Source organism: Macrotis lagotis, chromosome 2 (assembly GCF_037893015.1).
Source record: "Macrotis lagotis isolate mMagLag1 chromosome 2, bilby.v1.9.chrom.fasta, whole genome shotgun sequence".
In the NCBI taxonomy this organism is placed as follows: Eukaryota; Metazoa; Chordata; class Mammalia; order Peramelemorphia; family Peramelidae; genus Macrotis; species Macrotis lagotis.
Window position 1 is genome coordinate 237,466,466 of NC_133659.1, and position 6,100 is coordinate 237,472,565.

The window sequence follows — 6,100 nt, forward strand, 5'->3', positions numbered from 1 at the left end:
TTTTTTAAGCTATTCCCCAATTGATGAACAATCTCTCAGTTTCAATTTCTTTGCCACCACAAACAGAGCTGCTATGAACATTTTTGTACAGGTAATGTTTTTACCCTTTTTCATAATCTCTTCAGGGTATAGACCAGTAGTGGTATTGTTGGATCAAAGGGTATGCATATTTTTATTGCCCTTTGGGCATAATTCCAAACTGTTCTCTAGAAAGGTTGGATGAATTCACAGCTCTACCAACAATGTATTAGTGTTGGGGTGGCTAGATGGCCCAGTGGATAGAGCATGGGCCCTGGAGTCAGGAGTACCTGAGTTCAAATCCAGCCTCAGACACTTAATAATTACCTAGCTGTGTGCTCTTGGGCAAGCCACTTGACCTCATTTGCCTTTCAAAAACCTAAAAAACAAAAAAAGACAATTGATCATTGTCCTTTCTGGTCATATTGGCCAGTCTGAGAGGTGTGAGGTGATACCTCAGAGATGTTTTAATTTGCATTTCTCTAATAATTAGTGATTTAGAGCAATTTTTCATATGACTATGGATTGCTTTGATTTCCTCATCTGTAAATTGCCTTTGCATATCCTTTAACCATTTGTCAATTGGGGAATGGCTTGTCTTTTTAAAAAAAAATTGACTCAGTTCTCTGTATATTTTAGAGATGAGTCCTTTGTCAGAAACACTAGTCATAAAAATTGTTTCCCAATTTACTACCTTTCTTTTGATCTTGGTTACAGTGGTTTTGTGTGTGTAAAAGCTTTTTAATTTAATGTAATCAAAATTGTCTAGTTTGTTTTTAATGATGTTCTCCATCTCTTCCTTGGTCATAAACTGCTTTCCTTTCCATAGATCTGACAGGTATACTATTGCTTGATCTTCTAGTTTGCTTATAATGTTTTTTATGTCTAAATCCTGTGTCCATTTTGATCTTATCTTGGTATAGGGTGTGAGGTATTGGTCTAATACAAGTTAATCCCAATAGTTGGACTCTTAGAGTTTATTAAACAGCAGAATACTACAATCATTTCCTACTATTGCACCTAGTCTATTCCACTGATCCAACACTCTATTTCTTAGCCAATACCAGACAGTTTTGATGACTGATGTTTTATAATATAATTTTAGATTGGGTAGGGCTAAGCCACCTTCTTTTGTACTTTTTTTTCATTAAATCCCTGGAGACTCTCAACTTTTTATTTCTTCATATGAATTTACCTACAATTTTTCATAACTCAATAAAGTAAATTTTTGGAATTTTGATTGGTAGGGCACTAAAAAAGTAGTTTAATTTGGGTAGAATTGTCATTTTTATTATATTTGCTTGGCTTATCCATGAGCAGTTGATATTTACCCAGTTATTTAAGTCTGAATTTATTTGTGTGAGAAGTGTTTTATAATTGTTTTCAAAAAGTTTATGAGTCTGCTTTGACAGGTAGACTCCCAGATATTTTATATTGTCTGAAGCTACTTTGAATGGGATTTCTCTTTCTAGCTCTTTCTGCTGCATCTTGCACTATATATATATATATATATATATATATATATATATATATATATATACATATATATGTATATGTATATGAATGTTGAGGATTTATGAGTTTATATCCTGTGACTTTGCTAATGTTGCTAATTATTTCTAGTAGTTTTTAGATGATTTTTGGAATTCTCTAGGTATACTATCATCTGCAAAGAGTGAGAGTTTTGTCTCTTCCTTCCCTATTCTAATTCCTCTGATTTCTTTTTCCTTCTCTTATTGCTGAAGCTAACATTTCTATTATGATACTGAATAGTAGTGGTGATAGTGGGCATCCTTGTTTCACCCCTGATCTTATTGGAAATGCCTCTAGCCTATCCCCATTGCATATAATGCTTGTTGATGGTTTCAGATAGATACTGAACATTATTCTAAGGAACAATTCATTTATTCCTACATTCTCTAGTGGTTTTTAGTAGGAATGGGTGCTATATTTTGTCAAAAGCTTTTTCAAATCTATTGATATAATCATATGATTTCTGATGGGTTTATTATTGATATAATTAATTATACTGACAGTTTTCTTAATATTGAACCAACCCTACATTCCTGGTATAAATCCTACTTGGTCATAATATATTATCCTAGTGATAACTTGTAGTCGTTTTGCTAAGATTTTATTTAAGATTTTTGCATCTCTATTCATCAGGGAGATAGGTCTAAAATTTTCTTTCTGTTTTAACTCTTCCGGGTTTAGGTATCAGCACCATATTGGTGTCATAGAAAGAATTAGGCAGAATTCTGTCTTTACCTATTTTTCCAAAGAGTTTATATAGAAGTAAAACTAGCTGTTCCTTAAATGTTTGATAGAATTCACTTGTGAATTCATCTGGCCCTGGAGATGTTTTCTTAGGGAGTTCAATAATGGCTTGTTGAATTTCTTTTTTCTGAGATAGGTTTATTATTTTTTTTATTTTCAGAAATTGTATTCAATGATGCCACCCTTGCCAGTGATACTGCCAACATAAAACCACATGCAAATTTCAGTGGTCAACAAACTAGCAGAACTTCCTCAACTGTGAGATTTTATTTTTTATTAAAGATTTTATTTGAGTTTTACAATTTTTCCCCTATCTTACTTCCTCCCCACAGAAAGCAATCTGTCAGTCTTTACTTTGTTTCCATGTTGTACATTGATCCAAATTGAGTGTGTTGAAAGAGAAATCATATCCTTAAGGAAGAAACAAAAAGTATAAGAGATAACAAGATCAGACAATAAGATATCTGTTTTCTTTTTCTAAATTATAGGGAATAGTCCTTGAGCTTTGTTCAAACTCCACGGCTCTTTATCTGGATACAGATGGTATTCTCCACTGTAGGCAGCCCCAAATTGTCCCTGATTGTTACACTGATGGAATGAGTGAGTCCATCAAGTTTGATCATCACCCCCATGTTGCTGTTAGGGTGTACAGTGTTTTTCTGGTTCTGCCATCTCACTCAGCATCAGTTCATGCAAATCCCTCCAGGCTTCTCTGAATTCCTGTCCCTCCTGGTTTCTAATAGAACAATAGTGTTCCATGACATACATATACATATTTATTGCTAAGCCATTCCCCAATTGAAGGACATTTACTTGATTTCCAATTCTTTGCCACCACAAACAGGGCTGCTATGAATATTGTTGTACAAGTTATGTTTTTACCTTCTTTCATCATCTCTTCAGGGTATAGACCCAGTAGTAGTATTGCTGGATCAAAGGGTATGCTCATTTTTGTTGTCCTTTGGTCATAGTTCCAAATTTCTCTCCAGAAAGGTTGGATGCTCCACCAACAGTGCGATAGTTTCCCAGATTTTCCACAACCCTTCCAACAATGATCATTATCCTTTCTGGTCATATTGGCCAGTCTTGAGAGGTGTGAGGTGGTACCTCAGAGAAGCTTTAATTTGCATTTCTCTAATAATTAATGATTTAGAGCAATTTTTCATATGGGTATGGATTGCTTTGATTTCCTCATCTGTAAATTGCCTTTGCATATCCTTGGACCATTTGTCAATTGGGGAATGGCTTTTTAAAAAAAAAATATGACTCAATTCTCTGTATATTTTAGAAATGAGTCCTTTGTCAGAATTATTAGTTGTAAAGATTATTTCCCAATTTACTACATTTCTTTTTATCTTGGTTACAGTGGTTTTATCTGTACAATAGCTTTTTAATTTAATATAATCGAAATCATCTAGTTGTTTTTGGTGATGTTCTCCATCTTTTCCTTAGTCATGAACTGCTCCCCCTTTCCATAGCTCTGACAGGTAAACTACCCCTTGATCTTCTAATTTCCTTATAGTATTGTTTTTTATGTCAGAATCCTGTATCCATTTGGATCTTATCTTAGTAAATGGTGTTAGGTGTTAGTCTAATCTAAGTTTTTTCCATACTAACTTCCAATTTTCCCAATAGTTTTTATGAAAGAGAGAGTTTTTATCCTAAGATAGGGTTATTTAGGTATTTAATTTCATCTTCATTTAACCTGGGAAACTTATACTTTTGCAAATATTCATCCATTTCATTTAGATTATCAAATTTATTGGCATAGAGTTGGACAAAATAATTCTGAATTATTATTATTTTAATTTCCTCCTCATTGGTGTTGAGTTCACCTTTTTTCATTTATGATACTAGCAATTTGGTTTCATTCTTTCTTTTTTATTAAATTGATCAGAGATTTACCAATTTTATTGTTTTTTCATAAAACCAGATCTTGGTTTTATTTACTAATTCAAAAGTTTTCTTGCTTTCAGTTTTATTAATTTCTCCTTTAATTTTTAGAATTTCTAATTTGGTATTTAACTGAGGATTTTTAATTTATTCTTTCTTTAAATTTTTCAGTTGCACATTTAGTTCATTGATTTCCTCTTTCTCTAATTTATTCATATAAACATTTAAAGATATAATGTATCCCCTGACAGATGCCTTGAGTATATCCCATAGGTTTTGTTATGTTGTTTCATTATTGTCGTTATCTAGGACAAAATAATTAATTCTTTCTATAATTTGTTATTTGACCCACTCATTCTTTAAAATGAGGTTATTCAGTTTCCAATTAGTTTTGGTTCTATGTCTCCCTGGCCCAATATATTTTTTTATTTTTTTATTTTTAGTTTTTTGCAAGGCAAATGGGGTTAAGTGGCTTGCCCAAGGCCACACAGCTAGGTACTTATTGTCTGAGGCCGGATTTGAACCCAGGTACTCCTGACTCCAAGCTGGTGCTTTATCCACTGTGCCACCTAGCCACCCCTCCCTGGCCCAATATTGCATATGCTTTTTGTTGCTTTATGATCTGAGAAAGATGTATTCACTATTTCTGCCTTTCTACAATTGATTATTAGGTTTTTATGCCCTAGTACACAGTCAGTTTTTGTGTAAGTTCCATGTACTGCAGAAAAGAAAGTATATTCCTTTCTTTCCCTATTCAATTTCCTTCATAGGTTTATCATGTCTAGGTTTTCTAATAATCTGTTTACGTACTTAACTTCCTTCCTGTTTATTTTATAGTTTATAAATTTGTAAATCTGAGAGCAGGAGGTTGAGGTCTCACACTGGTAGGGTTTTGCTGTCTATATCTTCCTGTAACTCCTTCAACTTCTCCTCTAAGAATTTGGATGCCATACCATTGGGTGCATACATATTTATTGAAATTACTTTATTGTCAGGGCAGCTAGGTGGCACAGTCGATAAAGCACCAGCCCTGGAGTCAGGAGTACCTGGGTTCAAATACAGTCTCAGACACTTAATAATTACTTATCTGTGTGGCCTTGGGCAAGCCACTTAACCCTGTTTGCCTTGCAAAAACCTAAAAAAAAATTACTTTATTGTCTATGGTACCTTTTAGGAGGATATAGTTTCCTTTCTTATCTCTTTTAATAATATCTATTTTTGCAGCTGCTTTGTCTGAGATAAGAATTGCTACCCATACTTTTTTACTTCAGCTGAAGCAAAATATATTTTGCTCCAACCTTTTACCTTTACTCTATATGTATCTTTCTCTGCTTCAGATGCGTTTCTTGTAAGCAGCATATTGTAGGATTCTGGTTTTTAATCCACTTTGCTATTCTCTTACATTTTAAGGGAGAGTTCATCCTATTCATGTTCAAAGTTTTAATTACTAACTCTTTTATTTCCCTCCATGTTATATTCTCTCTGTTTGTATTCCCCCCCTTTTTCCCTTTATCCATTTTCCCTAGTATCTTGTTTCTGAATACCACCACCTTCAGTGTGTTTGCCCTCCTATATCCAACCCCCCTCCCCTTTTCCCCTTTCCTTATTCCCCATCTTTCTTCCCTTCCTTCTGTTGATTCCCCCTTTCCTCCCCCCCTCCTCTTTTAACACCTTAAAATAACATCTTACCTTAAAGGTAAGATAAGTTTCTTAACTTAATTGAGTGTGTGTATGTTAACTTTAAGCCAATCGGATAAGAGTAAGATTCAGGTATTTCTCACCTCCTCCCTTCTTCCCCTCTATTGCAATAAGTCCTTTGTACTTCTTAATGTAATGAGATTTACCCCATTCAGTCTCCTCCATCCTCCCATCTCTTTATTGTCCTCCTTTATAAGGAGGTATTTTTTTAAAT